Below are 16473 nucleotides of genomic sequence, written 5' to 3'. Positions count from 1 at the left end.
TGGTGTTTGTCACAAATGAGTTTTGTTTTTAGTTATTTCGCGCTGATGTATTTTTAAATGTTTGCATTTTATTTTTTATACCAGAAAGCAAACACCGGTATTAATTCTTTGCAATTAAAGAACTAAACTATAGGGAAAAGATTGATTATGATTATCTGATTTCTTTCATATTTTTATAGTAATTTTCTCGAAAGAATATTCGTACGTTTGACTTCTTCTGTTGGTACTAAATATGTAAGGATGCTAATCACTTATTGTCTTTAAATAACAGAAACTTTTCTCAAAAGGCAAACTATACAGTTATCTAGTTTTCGAAATCACAAACATATTCCAGATAAGACGATAGACTGAATTGCGGTTACGTCTAAAGTAAAACTCGGTGCCCTTTTGCGAGCAGAAAAATTGCACGTGTAATCTGAGGAAATTTTTAATAGAATTAAAATATCACAGAAACAGAATTGGTAAAAAGGAAAGTATATTCCAGTACAATAATAGGATAGTTACATATTCAGCAGAAAAGCTCAACTGGTTCACATACTATTATCTAAACATCCATTTGACCTCATTGAATATTCTTATTCATTTTATTTTTATCCATCTTCTCTTTGTGAGGTAACGGTAACTTCGCTAAACTTTAAATTGTAATGGCCGTTTGTGATGGACGTAGAAGAAACAAGAGAGGCGAAAAACCTTTCTTTCAGTGCAGGAAACTTTGACCGGGACGTGAAATCATCTGTCGCGGATAAGAGGAAATCGGGAACACCGGGAATAGGATGGCGGTCATCGTCTCCTAAGAGCTTCGTAGCGATATCAAGTACGAGAGAATCGCCCCAGGCAGTGAGATATGGTGCAGGTGCAGGCGACCCTTGTTACACGGTCCGTGCTCCTCTCGCAACTGCCCACACTTATCTGGTAAGGATAATTGGCCAGGCGACATTCCGCTTCTTCCTTGAAGTGCTGCCGTCGCTCCCCTGCCAATTCTTCGGGGAATCGGACGCACACACACACAATTTTTTTTCTCCAGGGTTGATTACGTTAGGACAATATTAATTGATTGATTTGGAGTCCTCCTTACAACCCCCGGAAAACACATGAACTTTATTGTGTCCTCCGCGCAGGGAGACCTAGTAAAGAAACCAGCACAGCAAATAACGTCTAAATAATAATGGGAAGTAAGTTATATTCGCAAATACAGAATTTTGGTTAACATAAAAGTGAAAGCGAGAGCCAACGTTTGTGCAATGTGGATAATATGAAAGTAATGACTCCTGAGTTTCTGCATAGTTTTCACAAATTTATTTGTGAATATCATGCATATGCCCACTCACTCACAATAACAGAGCTTTTGTTGTTTGGATAACAATCCACTCCTTACTAATTCAGTGTTTAAATCAGTAATCTTGGAAATCAGATACTTGCAGTGATATTGAAGAGATCTTCGACAACAAGTGTAGTCCTTAAAGCCTACAGTGTTAAAAAAAAACACACACACACACACACACACGTACACACACTGCAGACAAGGCACATCCGATAGTGCGTTGGTGTTTGCTCGGGGCAAATGTCCTTTGTGACTTGAAAAAATCTTGGACAAAAGATCATACCCATTGTTTCTGTGCTCTAGTTGGGACACATGCACTTTGGGCGTGGGGCGTTTATCCAAGCGATTGTGGACACGGGCGTGTGTGGGGATTCCAGCTCAGCTCTCTCGTGGGCATGTGTGGGCGTCAAGGGAGTTGAACGAGTGTGGGCGAACAGGGACAGGGTTGCTGGAACCGCATCTTCTCAGTTTGGGTTGAGACAGTGAGGAGTCCAGAACAGTCTTGGGGAGTCTGTTTTTATTAAAAGAAAAAAAAAAAGAAGAAGCCATCGGAGGTCTTCCTCGGCGTTTTCAGTCGCTCAACCCCTGCTGGTCAGTAGCATTTCCGCCCATGTGGGTGATGAAGTTCAGAGTATTTCACGTGTCAAGGTGTGATCCCGGTGTCATTTCGTGTCCACTATTTTACGGATTCGCGTGTATTATCTTCCTACTGTGCTAGTGAATTTTATGTGGTTGGCTCAAGCAGGCTTCTGGTGAAATCTTTGTGATTTATTATTATTGGTATGTGTATTTTATGTGCAGTATTTAAAGTGAAAACGTATTTTATTCGGGACCCACTACGTCCTTTCCTATTAAGTTGATTTTCGAGTGTGTAGACCTCAGGATCAGGAGGAACAGGACATTCCGTGACGAAACGTCCAAACAAATTTAATGCAAGTGAAAGTGAGAGCGATCACTTGTGGGCGGTGATGTAGGGTCCATGTTGCAGGGCGAAATTTTACTCTCTACACCTGGTACTTTATTTACATGCCTTTATTCGTGACATTGATTCACGGACACTGCAAAGGAGCGCTATGCTTTGCTTGTTTCAAAAGTGAGATGTTTACAGTTAACTGCATAATTTCCCACAGATATTTCTAGATTTTACAGATGTTTTCGCTTGAGTTTGGGTTTCGTTAGAGTATGAGCGTTACGTAATAGAAAACGGCAGTCAGGGAGTATTGAGAGGACTGCTAGCAAGGGTTGCATTAGATGCTGCTATTTCTCCGGCTAATGTTTTCTATTGCAGTATAAAAGATATCTTAGCTGTAGACAAGCAATGTGAGTTTTAATGGGCTCATCTTAATATGCTCTTTTTCTGAAATTAATGTCATCTTAACATTTTACACGACACTGTCACATATGATTTTAAAGTAATAACTGTTGTTGTAATGGATTCTCTTGTCGATTTACATGGCGAAATCCTAGTTACAGCTGGTCACAGTAATATAGATATGTGGGAAAACTATACATAAACACAAATATAATTAAAAGCTATATGATTTATAAACGGAAAATATATACACAATAACATAAATACTGTAATTATGTAGTCTAATGGGTACATTCACAAGGAAAAGATGGTTTGGCCATCAAATGGAAATCAAGCGGAATACTAAGGCTGCCGATGAAGCTTAGGCGATGTGGCTTTATATTAGAAATAAAAAAAAAAAGATATTAAGACCATGTAGGTGGATCTGCAACATTTGGGGATAGTCAGTAAATAGCATCATGAGAGTCTAATTTCTCGGAACCGTATCTGAAGGAACGGGGAGTTTGAGGAGCTGATTCTGTTTTGGAGGGAGACTAAATTTTATAGAGAGAAGGCGACTGGTTGGTTAGGGCTGGGGACTGAGGAAGGGATATGTAATATTTTGATGTTGTGTGCACTACCACATTTGCATCAAAATTAAGTACACCTTGATTTCTAACAGATTGGTTTACTATTTCGTTATGTATTGTAACTTACTGTTGAATAGTAGTAAATAAAAATTGCAGCCCCAGAAGTAACTGTTATTGTTCTGTGATCTGAGAGTTGTTGTCAAATGGAGAGATAAACGTAGCGTCAGCAGTAATTTCTGAGTCTTTTTTTTCTTTTAAGTATCATAAAAAAGCTCGAAAGGCTCATGTGAGTAACTAAAAATAATTGTTATTATCAAATGTTTCTGAGTTACTGGTTTTACGTATTTGATCACTTGTCAGCGATAACTAGTCTCATTTTCATTCAAATATATTATTTTAAAAAATTACAGTAACGTTTGTAGCCATGATGACATTAATTCCTGCCGTAATAAGAAATATGACGACCTCGTTTCTTTGGCACAGCTGTTGACGCATGTCACGAAGTTCTCAAACCACTCCTATTCCCGTCACACCGCTATTAATTCATCTGGTTAGGTAAAAGCTATGTTTATGAAAATGACGCCCATATAGAGCTAACTGATTCCGTCTCTCACTTTCTTAAGAAAGTAGCATAGAATGGCTCGGGAATCGGAATAGCTCTCTCTCTCTCTCTCTCTCTCTCTCTCTCTCTCTCTCTCTCTCTCTGAATAAATAATTATGTCGAACACAAACGTAGGACTTTAAGGGAAAATGATGCTTATAGACTAGCGTTTGAAAGGCGATATTACACTGTTTAAGGTTGGAAGATAAAACGGATTTTTTGGGACCGCTAAGTCAAACATTTGGAGCTAAGAAATTACAAAACGATTAACTCTCATTCTCTCTTTCCAAACAAATAATGGATGAGAAGCTTGACTTGCAATGCGTGACCGAGAAAGAAAGGGGTTGCAATTATATCGTTTTAATAAAAAAAAAAAATAGATATATTTGGTTCGGAGTGCCAGTGTTACACTAACGGCTATTCAGAAGGCACAGATATTCATAATCTTTCTATTTACAAATATTTCTATTTTAAATGGATCCATCTTACAATTTCATGAAAACAGACTTTTAAAATTTTTTTTTAATGTGTCGCATAATCCCGCTGACCCGTTTCCAGATCACAAAGCAGTTCTCCTAGTCTCCTGATGACATTTTGCTCCGCCCTCGGACAACAGACTGCTAACATCAGTTACAGTCTGCGATGCTTCTCACGAATCTCTGAGGCTTGTACGGGAGTGGACTGAGTAATGCGTAGATGAGACTAGGAAATGCCTTCCTTGTCGTAATATCATGAAGATGCAAGCATACTTATCTATGTGGGTACAAACACGGACCACTTCATGAACACACAGATAGTCACACAAACTTGTACAGTATGTTTTATATTTCATCACACTATATATATATATATATATATATATATATATATATATATATATATATATATATATATATATATATATATATATATATATATATATATATCCCATTATTTTTCCTATTATTTGCTACCTAACACTGCAATAGCTTTTAAAGGAGAGACTCTTCGTTAGTATGAAGATATGATTGCATAACTGAGACGAGATAGTCATGTTTTATGTAACGATTGATCATGGGGCTCCTAGGCCAATGTAGAATGTATGAAGGTATTAAGCATTGTAGGGTTCAAAGACCGAGAGAAGTGGCAACTTCTGAGAGATCAAAGCTATGTTGTTCTAGTAACACCCTCCATTCCCCGGTATTTTTACATGCTTTTATTTAACTTGACTTCTGCGTTTGTCTGTCTGTCCTCAAATCTTGTAACTCAATTTTCGACCTGTTCCCTTCGTCCGATGGACTCGAAATTTTGCTTGGTTACTCAGTCCCGGTGACAGTACAACCTTACATGATCAGTAAGGTCAGCAGTGACCTCTCGTGACCCTACAGTGACCTCTCCCAGTATCTCAGGATTTGTATGAAACTCTTCGGATTTTTCACAACTTCTTTGACTCGGTAAATGACTCTTCGGATTTTTCAAACCTTCTTTGGCTCGACAGCATATCAATTTCGTTAGCTACAATCATAAATCGGTTACAATTTATGTCAAAACTAAAACGTATAAAATAAAAAAATAAAAAAATTTTAAAAACGCTTTTATTAAATGCACTAAAAGTGAAAAATAAATCTTTTGAGACACACCAGGATTTTCTTACAATTAATCATGTCTAAAAAATTAAAAGCGTGGGCGCCAAACATGGAAGGAAATGCTAAAAGAAATAATAAAAAAAAGTATTTCTTTTCTTGTAGCACTTCTTTCCATGTTTGGCGGCCACGCTTTTATTTTTGTAGACATGATTAATTGTAAAAATCCTGGTGTGTCTCAAAAGATTTTTTTTTTTTTTAGTGCATTTTAATAAAAGCGTGTTTTGAAAAACTTTTTATATTTTTTATTACATGCTTTTGTTCTGTCTGTGTCAAAACTTGTAACTCAAGTTTCTACCTGTTCCCTTCGTTCGGCGGACTTGAAATTTTGCATGGTCAATCAGTCCCGGTGAAAATACAACCTCACTTGATCAGTAGGTCAGAAGTGACCTCAAGTGACCCTACAGTGACCTTTCCCAGTATCTCGGGATTTGTATGAAACTCTTCGGATTTTTCATACCTTCTTTGACTCGGTAGAATAAGTTAATAACTTCACGGATTTTTCAAACCTTCTTTGGCTCGACTTTCAATTTTTTTTTTTTTACAATCATAAATCGGTTACAATTTCTATCAAAATAAAAAAAGTATAAAATAAAAATATATATATATATATATATATATATATATATATATATATATATATATATATATATATATAATATTTAAAAAAATGCTTTTATTAAAATGCACTAAAAGTAAAAAATAATTTTTGAGACACACCAGGATTTTCATGTGTACAAAAATAAAAGCGTGGGCGCCAAACATGGAAGGAAATGCTACAAGAATTGTAGACATGATTGATTGTAAGAAAATCCTGGTGTCCCCCAAAATTGTTTTTACTTTTTAGTGCATTTTAATAAAAGCTTGTTTTAATTTTTTTTTTTTTTGTTGTTATTTTCGTTAAAGTTCGAGGATTTCGTCAGTCAAAGGATTCCTCTTTCGGCGACAGCTTTCCTCTGTCCAAATTTGAAACAAGGTAATTAAACAGGAATTGAAAAGATTCATGGTTGTTATGTAAGATGCAAAGATGATTGATCCTGCTAAACCACTGAAGTTTTGCTCATAATAGTAGGAGAGATTGAGAAAATTAACAGTTGAAATATTTTGTCGTTTAAAGTACTTTGCCTATATGAATATTCAACTAAGAAGTTTCCACCCGGTTTGACAAGTGATTGATAGTGATTGTCTTAAGAACTAGTTGTTCGGGTCATCCTTATCTCAATATTGTCAATACCAATAGCCCCCTTAGTACTTCTGGCATGCGTATTTGGCAGCTGCTGCCTCCAAAGTAGATTCTTAGCAATTTGGTGATTTTCAGTGTCTTTAAAGGCCAATTGGTCTGGCTGTTGGATTCGCATGTACAGCGCATCTCATTTCCGAAGACGAATTGAAAAGAGTCGGAGGGAAGATGGGACGGGGTGGGTGGGTGGGTAGTGAAGGGTGGGATGATGCCCTTAACATCGAAGTAAACCATACTTCATGGTTGAACAAAGCTCATAAGAGCAGGGGAAAACAGAAGCAGAAAATTATTTCTAAAATTTAGCAGTAGGGGGAAAGAGCTAGATCCAGAATAGAAAACGAATATTTACAAAATGTGCGCTGAAACAAGACAATGGTTTACATTCCTTGAACACAAATAAAGTATTGAAAATGTTCGGTCGTGTCGACCACGCGTTACGTCTTTGATTTTTATTTATGACCAGTAATATAAACTGACGAGTGCTGTATACACTTTTGCTCAGGACAGTTTTACGACAAATAGAAATACATGCTTCTGTTCCAACAGTCATTGAACTGGGGCTCTGAGAATGACCGTTCGCTTGATACTGATACGCAAATCTAGTACGATTGCAACAGTCATCTCACTGGCTATGTTTTACCGAGAATAGATTAAGCCTTCTTAGTTTTGTAGCTTTAGCTTGAAAGCTGCATTACTCCAGTATTCCACCCATTCATCTTCGTATCTTTGGAAAACCGAAAGAAGCTGATCAATCAGGAGGTTCTAACCTGACTTACTGACATTGTCTTATAAAATTGAATAGGAGACATGAGAAGTATTGCCCTGTGCCAAATCAGAGGAAACATCAGAAAAGAGAGTGGGCTGGATGAGAAAAAGTAACAGAGGTTACGCAAAAGGTTTCTTGAATGGGTTCCATAAATGGATTTTCATCTCGCAAAAGAATCAAAAGTCTCAAGGCTGGAAAATCATTCCATACATGTATGGCAGAGTATTACTTTTTCAGTTTTCTGTAAAAGAAAACTGCTGAGGCTAGAGGGCTGCAAATTGGTACGTTGATCATCCACCCTCCAATCATCAAACATACCAGTTTGCAGCACTGTAGCCTCAGTAGTTTTTATTTTATTTCAGGTTAAAGTTAGCCATGGATCGTGCGTCTGGCACCGCTATAGGTGCCAACAACACAGTCCACCACCGGACCGTGGCTGAAAGTTTCATGGGCAGCGGCTGAGAATTTCATGGGTCGTGGCTGAGAGTTTCATACAGCATTATACGCTATACAGAAAACTCGATTGCGCCGAAAAACCTTCCGCGCGTTTTTTACTTGTTTTTAATTATAGCATCTACGTATATTCGCGATACTGCCACTTTGCTAATAAATCAAGAGAAATTAAAAAGATGATAAAGTATTTAGGTGGTTAATATTCAAGAATTACTTATGCATCTATCGACAGGTAGCTGTTATACTCGTATAAATGAGCAAACCATTATTAGATCGTTTAAGAACGTATGCACCGTCACGTTTCATGACTTGCAAAGCTGGGTGGTAATTAATTATGGCTTTGATGTACACACGTACAGCCCACTTACATACTGACATCGATAGCTTTTAGATCACGTACGGGACCTGTCCCTTAGGCAGACTTCCGGATGGCAATGGCGGATTGTGGAGTACAGAAAGACGAGTGAAATGTTTGGTGAGGCATTCTCTCTCTCTCTCTCTCTCTCTCTCTCTCTCTCTCTCTCTGTGTGTGTGTGTGTGTGTGCGCGCGCGTGAGATAGTATTAGCAGCACTGCCAAACGATGTAGTAAGAAGTGTACAAGGATTTCCAAGTTACTGCACTGATGGAAATTTAATTATCTCTCTGCCAATCTTACGACCATTATCCTTCATGACAGTTTAGATATTGTATGTTATCGGGCTAATAACACACAACGGAAAAGACGAAAAATTCTCTCTTTATTTGCTTAGACATTAGGAGACTTACTAAATGTAATAGAAATAAAGTCAGTTCTCATGTTTTTATTTTTCAGTTCGAGTATGATTAAAATTTTGCATATAATTATGCAATAACTACGGTTATTTATATTTATCCATTATACTATGCACTGATGTTATTTGTTTCACCAATTTTTTTATGTCTTCACTCTCCGAGGTAAATACTTTTCACATTATATGTTTATAGATAATCACATATTTTGAACTGAATGACTTGTTTGGGTTTATTCCTCAAGGATCTCTCTCTCTCTCTCTCTCTCTCTCTCTCTCTCTCTCTCTCTCTCTCTCTCTCTCTCTCTCTTTCCCCATTACGGTTCAAGAAATGTATTCTTTTGGTATTTCTAAAAATTCTGCTACTTTTTTGGGGGTCACTATATTTTTTATTATTTAATTCCTCAAGAGCTAAATAATCCCACTCTCAATAATTTGAGATACAATCCTTGAGTCTCACGTGTTCGAGCAAGTGGTCTATCAAATTAGAAACTAACCATTCAAGTGGTTAATATGAGCACAGATTTCCAATTTTTAAACAACATAGCAGATGCCAACACTGCGTAATACCACATTTAGTTTTCTGCAAAAGAAAACTACTGAGATGGCGATTTGTCTGTCCGTCCGCACTTTTTCTGTCCACCCTCAGATCTTTAAAACTACTGAGGCTAGAGAGCTGCAAGTTCGTATGTTGATCATGCACCCTCCAATCATCAAACATACCAGATTGCAGCCGTCTAGACTCAGTAATTTTTATTTTATTCAAGGTTAAAGATAGTCATGATCGTGCATTTGTTTCATGGACCGTGGCTGAGATTTTCATTCAGCATTGTATGCTGTACAGATAACTCGATTGCGCCGAAGAAACTTCGGCACATTCTTTACTTGTTTATATGCATTCTTACCTTTGTAGTGGTCATTGTAGCCTGTTTCCAGTATGCCTTCCTTTTGATTATTCAATGTGATTTGTGTGTAACACGACCTTGCTCATGTCTCACTAGGTAATAGTCTTTGAAGTGGAAAGGATCATGTATTGTACTTGTAACTTTTCATTTTTCAAATTCTTAGTCTGTAAAATAATTTTCTTGCCAACTCAGTTTCAGAAAAACCTGTTATGCTAACAGCTCGACTGCTGAAAAGGAACAATGGCCATTTGAAAAGCTAAACATACTCCCTGAAATATTCTATACGTCTTTCAGGGGTCAAGGCGCATGGCTTGTGTCACTTCAATTGATTATCTTTTTCTATTTTTTTTTTTTTTACGGTCTTCTAGGCTCTTCGGCGTTCCCTGCCTTCTAAGAATCATCTTGGAAATCCAGTCGTGACTTTGAAAGTTAGCGTTTGAGCAGTGTAGCGAAGCAGAGACATTTAAGGCAGGTGTTTCCGCTAATAAGTTCCGCAACAGGTGGAATCGGGTTAAACGTTTGCTCGGCGAACGTAAGTCAGAGGAATTGTCTATAAAGAACTGGAATCAACGAAAATTTTCCACAGTTAAGCATCACCTGACTGGAACATTAATGTACTTTAATCCGTGCGTGTAGATATTTACCTTCACGGAGTTAGATTTTGTTCATAACCATACTTAGTACTGACTTTGATTTTTTAACTCCTCAGTGTCTCGAAAGGTCAGTTCTTTAATAGATAAAAAGAAGAATAAGCTCTCTGAACAGTTTGCCTAACAGTAGGACGTGAATTTTATTTGTGTCCCATTGTAAAGGAACGTGCTGTTACATAAGTCATCTTTGTAAACACGCACAAACATTTATTCTACGTGACAGGAAGCTAAACTGGAGCAGTAGGTGATGATCGTGAATCAAAAGATTGTTATGATAGGTTTTTAAGGTATGTATATATGTATATATGTATATATATATATATATGTATATATATATATATATATATATATATATATATATATATATATATATATATATATATATATATATATATTTGTGTGTGTGTGTGTGCATGTACCTACGCTACCGGGGTCTAAGCGATGACAGGCAGGACAGCCGATCGAGACTACAGTCTACCCCAAAGCCAAATCAAAGTTCTTCAAAAGAAGGCATCGTGCTTACCCCATACAAATGGGAAAACAAGCACGTTAAAAGAAGAAGACGAAGAAGAAGAAGAAGAAGAAGAAGAAGAAGAAGAAGAAGAAGAAGAAGAAGAAGAAAATATAAAGAGCCGGAAGGCTACTCAGCATTACTACATTTCAAAAGCCCAACCTTTTCGGGACAAGTCCCATAATGAAGTTTAGATAAGGAGAATACGTGAACATTAAAACAATAACATGAAATACATAACTTTAAAGTCATAAAGCTGAAAGATAAGGCTTCAGAGTTAATAGAAATTAAATAGTAAAATGTAGAGGAACAGGCTAAAACAAAAAATATATCAAATTCTTTAGTGAGAAATTTACGGTAGGAGTTTGAGTGCTCTCTAAATCTCCTCAAATTTCTTTATATAAGATTTGATGTTCTTTGTTGTAGCCATAGTGCCTTACCATTTTACCTTATAATTCGTATTAGCTGGAAGTCTTATTTTCATTTATGGCTTAAAACTTATGTCTTAATTTTATATTTTATGTCATTGTGGTAATATTCGTGTCTTTGCCTTGTCTTGAAACGTTGGGCCTTGGAAAATAAATGTTGAGTAGTTTTCCGGCTATCCTCTGTACACACTCAAACACACACACATACATACATACATATACTGAAAATATGTGTCCAATTACCTTATAAAACCCAGGGTCGTTTTAAGGAAGTGGAGAATGACGGTACTAATTATGCGACTGACAAAAAAAGCGAAAAGGAACGAACGGTATGGGCCTTAATTACGAAAGAACGAAGTCTAGCCTAGTACAAACGAGCATGGAAATTGGCTGGCAGTAAAAAGGAAAGCAGAAAGAGGCAAAACGAATATGAGATCATAAACAAGGCTAAAGAAAGACCCAAGGCCGAAATAGTGAGATTTAGAGAGCATGAGGTAAGCTTTGACATTTAATGATAAAGAATATAATTACCGATATCACTGGCAAAAGTTTTGACTGAAAAATGATCAACATCACTTGTGTTTACCATAACAAGTTACGATGCAGAACAGAAATTACCTGTTATCCGCTTGTGGGGAACGATGCGGCGGCGTCGTGTAATTTTCCAAAGCCCTCCGCCCCTGCCCCCGGCTATGGCATGCTTCTTCCTAGTTGAAATCACGGGATGGGTTGCCGTATCCTCTTTTGCACGTGATTTGTCAAATTAACTCTTCCGCAAAGAATTAAATGCTTTTTGTTTAGCAAACGTCTTTTGTCCACCAGTGCTACAGTTTTGTAAATTCTCCCGTTCTAATTGTTTCGGTGGCTTCTGGTAAAACCTGTTTGTAAATGTTTCCGGCATGCAAGTATATAACACTCGGTGTTTTTTGCGCAGAGCATTATTATCGTCAGATTGGAAACATAAAGAAGACCTTATCTGAAACATATTTTCAAGTTCACATGCCAAGATGGCGCTAATTGTTTTACTTCAGACATTATGGCTCAAACACAAACTGCTCAGTTTTCACGAAGGTATGATGCGTGCTTAATTATTCTAAAAGAAAGGTGAAGTGAGTAGATAAACAAACAAATAGATGAATTAATATATATATATAATTATATATATATATATATATATATATATATATATATATATATATATATATATATATATATATATATATATTGCATGTAGGTGTGTATATACATACACATTTGTGTATATATATGTAAATATAAATAAATATACATATATGTATGTATGGTCCAATAGATTCCTTAGTTAAATGAATACGCAACCACAAAAGATACGAATGCTACTTGGCTTTCTACTATTAATATAGCCAGTTCACTCATTCACTTGCTAGCACGTTCCAAGCAAAACAATGCAGGCAGAGACAGGAAAAGGAAAAAGACAATATACTAGTGCAGGCAATGACTTCCCATCGGGAGATGAAAGTTCAGAGAAAATGAGACAAAAGAAAAATCGGAGATGAGGAGACAGGAAACGATAATAAATGTGAAAGCCTCTCTTTATCTCGTGTTTTCTTCTCCAATTAACCCTCATTTTTCTCCAAATCGCGTGTTAATTATTCATAATCATCCGAATACAAGGAACTAGATGGAATTTGAAGATACAGGTATAAATCAGCGCAGATCTTTGCTGTGGTGAAGATTCGACACCATGTTGTTGTCTGAAAGAACACGCTTTGGAGGAAGAGCAGTGTCAACAAAATAACGAATTAATTAGATTAATCATATTCATCCGTGTCAGATTCTTCGTTTCCTTAATTTTTTAATGATTTCATTGTTACTGAAACAGCCAATTTGTGTTTTTTTAATAAACTTGATTGAATAATCGAATGCACAGTGAGTCAGAAAGGAAATTTAAAAATATCCCTTGAAGGAATGGATTGGAAGTGTGACCACACAGTATCTGCTGACTCCTCTGAATCCGTTAAAAGTAAAATTTATGCATACAAAGCCGCTCTTAGCAACGTGAATTTGTGTGGAATTATTTGCGCATGTGTGTGTGTGTTTGCGCGCTTTATCATTAAAGAAATATTTTCTTTGCTTGTTTTGAATCAGTTTCCAATTTAAATCACTAAGGCCTCTCACTTATAAAATCATGGATGCTTTGCACATTTCCTTCAATGTCATAATCAAATTATAATCTCCTCCTCTTCCTCCCCCCTCCCCCTCCCTCTCTCTCTCTCTCTCTCTCTCTGCCCGGTGACTGCTGAAAACCGAAATTTTTCGTCTGTTTGTTGCCCTGAAATTCTCTTACCAAATTTTGTTATGATGACGATAGTAACGCTCCTGTAAGTAAATATTTTACCTCCTAATCAGCTGACGAGAAGACCAACTTGCGGAAGAACAAGCTAAGCGGAATCCTATAAAAGGTCTGCTATGCGTGGGCGTGGGCGTACAAAGCTCGGGTTGAGGAAGAGTAGTTGCCGTGTACGTCATCCGGGGTTTCGGCAAAGCAAAGAATGATCGAGGATCCTTCTAAATTCTCCCTGTTATAGGCAGGGTTATAACCAATTTCACTTTTCTTAATTCACAAACCATACTGGATTGTTTGCTAAACAAGCTCTAGAACTGTATTTTGATTGTGCCTTATATCTTCTTCAAGGTATATTCCTCGTTCTTGGTGACTTCGAACACTCTTAGCTATGGTACAAGGCAGTTAGTCATCAACAATGATTCCATTGAATGGAAGATGCCAGCTGTGACGTCAGCACCGTTCCATACGCCTGCGCATTATTAGTGTAGCGTTACGAGGAAGTGAAATACAAGGTCAGCGACGTTTTCTCAGGCATCGCACACCTCGCTTGCATGGAACAATTGCGATGATAATTAGTCGGTAAAACATTGTCTGGATAACAATGTGCTCATCAGGTGTCTGTTATTTGGTCTCCAGGAAGAGCGCTTCAGGTTTTTGTCTTTAAGTAAACTCATAATGACTATTCTGCTTTTACATTGTATCCGATAACGTAAAGGGCAAAATTTAATATATAACAAATGCGATGTGTTTACGGTTACAATCTTGGTTTTCCAATTCGTTCTTCCAAATAGTGACAAAAGCTTCATTTATTTCTGTTTGAAAACGTTTTCTGCAATAAAAAGTTCGTCCTGAAAATTATGGAATTGCTACTATAACATAATAAAGATGTCTAGAAATGACATGGTTTATGTATGTTGTTTTGCGCTTTAATGTAACCAAACAAAATTTTAATTTTCACAAAAATATTCAAGTTCGTACAAGATTGCAAAGATATTATTAAAGAAATAATTTGCTGCCCCCATGAGTAAAAAACACATTTCAGACATATGCCATAGTCATGAAACTGCAATGCTCACCCTACATGTACCGCAAACCATTCTTACGGGATTACAAAGAAACGTAGGGAAATGAGTCAAATGTTTTGCTTCGGAAGCTGCTGAATAATCCCTTGCATCATGAACACGGGATTTACCCACGCATTCAGTGGAAAAAATCCTTATTCCTCTACTCCACCCTTCCTTCAAACTCTTTTGAGGATCACAAGGGCACAACCTCACAAACAGCGTTACGTTCCTTCGTCAACAGAGCCGCTTAGGAGGACAGATCAACTTGTCTTGGTTGTTTGTCTGTCTGTCTGACAGCATAGGTCGTCTTGTTCAAGGGATATTTAAGTGCTAGTGAACAATATTACGCTGAGCCCCACATGTGTACTGAGAGGAGGGGTCACTCTTATTAGGAGTAAGAAATATTGGAGTTGGAGTGCAGGGAGTGATCTGGATAGAAAAGCAGCTTTTATTATCAGTTAAGTAAATATAATTTAAGTAAATATGATCCATCATTCTGCCCTTCACTGTGAGCTGTTATTTTATCAAATTATGAAGCTAGGTTAATTTAAGGGAGAGATTGTAATATACTTTCATAACAAAACCGTTCGGATATTATTATTTTTTTTAAATAAAAATTATACCCTTGCAATTTCATATATGGATTGAAAAGCGAATACTACAAAATTACATAGACTATAAAAAATAAAAATATAATACATTTTGTTCCTTATAGGTTTTATAGTTAATGAACGTCTGTACCCAAAGTTCAGTGTTGCTTAACAGGAGTATTCTTCAGGAAAGGAATACTTTCCTTTATACTACTTGATGGTTGAATGCAAGACCAATCTTCAATATTCAAATATGTCTTCCTTGTGAAATTAAATATAATATATTTGTTATTTAAGTGGACTGCGCAAAAAAAAAAAAAAACATTCCAGCATTTTCTTGTATTAATTCACATAGTGTTCGTTTCAGAAACTTGTAGAAAATGCGGTTAAGAAAATTAAGAAATCAAGAGTTGCATGCAAATAAATACGGAAGCCTGTTACCAGTTACCTTTCGACTTCTTTTAGAAATAGGGTTGACGTCCCCGGCGATGTCTCTGGCATCTTGGAAGTGAAGTCTTGCCAAAAGAACGCAAACTTAGGGGTCAGATTCTTATCGCCCGTACTGTTGGGCAAAATTAGCCGTTTTTCTCAGTGTTCTCTGCTTAAGATTTGTAATAAAGTCATCGGACTGTGAGAAGGTGAATTGATTACGCTCTCTCTCTCTCTCTCTCTCTCTCTCTCTCTCTCTCTCTCTCTCTCTCTCTCTCTCTCTCAGTATCCAGCGTCGTATTCCGTTAGGGTACGGGTTGCATGAAAGCACAGGGCAAGAGAGAGAGAGAGAGAGAGAGAGAGAGAGTACACACCACTAACCTGTTCTGTGGAAAGGGAAGGGCTCACGGCTTCTTACGGGATTTCATAGAAAATTCCGATAACCTAACCATTTGAATTAAATGTAAATACGCTTTTTCCAACTTGCTGTATAATCTGCTTCCATTATAGATGATTCTTTAAGTATTTTGCCCATTTGGAGACCCTTTGCAAGTGAAGGATACAGAATATATATATATATAGGCCTATATATATATATATATATATATATATATATATATATATATATATATAGTATATATATTGTATATATATATTATATATATATTTATATATATAATATATATTATATCGAATTCAGTCTACGGTCTCTTCCCCCGACCAGGATTCGAACTTATGACATTTTGGGGTTGGAAGTAGGGGGATATTAGCCATAACCACTCAGCCAATAGGGGAGACGAACTGTTGGTTGTGGTCGATGGCACCCTATACTTCCAACACCATAAACCATTGATTCAAATCATAGACAGGAAAGCAGGCTTTATCAAGTGCAATTTCCGTTAGGGGTAAGTATTTCCG

The 16473-nt window shown here is 36.8% G+C and overlaps 1 long non-coding RNA gene across 1 annotated transcript in view; it reads left to right on the top strand.

The window, feature by feature from the left end:
- The first annotated feature begins 1794 nt into the window (after window positions 1–1794).
- The window catches only part of LOC136843137 (uncharacterized), a 51263-nt gene continuing 36584 nt past the window's right edge, over window positions 1795–16473 (top strand). The window contains exon 1 of the long non-coding RNA XR_010854462.1: window positions 1795–1912. This is a non-coding gene — a long non-coding RNA (uncharacterized lncRNA). The remainder of the gene's footprint in view (window positions 1913–16473) is intronic.

The sequence above is a fragment of the Macrobrachium rosenbergii genome, chromosome 11 (assembly GCF_040412425.1).
Source record: "Macrobrachium rosenbergii isolate ZJJX-2024 chromosome 11, ASM4041242v1, whole genome shotgun sequence".
NCBI lineage: Eukaryota > Metazoa > Arthropoda > Malacostraca > Decapoda > Palaemonidae > Macrobrachium > Macrobrachium rosenbergii.
This window is presented reverse-complemented; position numbering and strand designations above follow the sequence as displayed.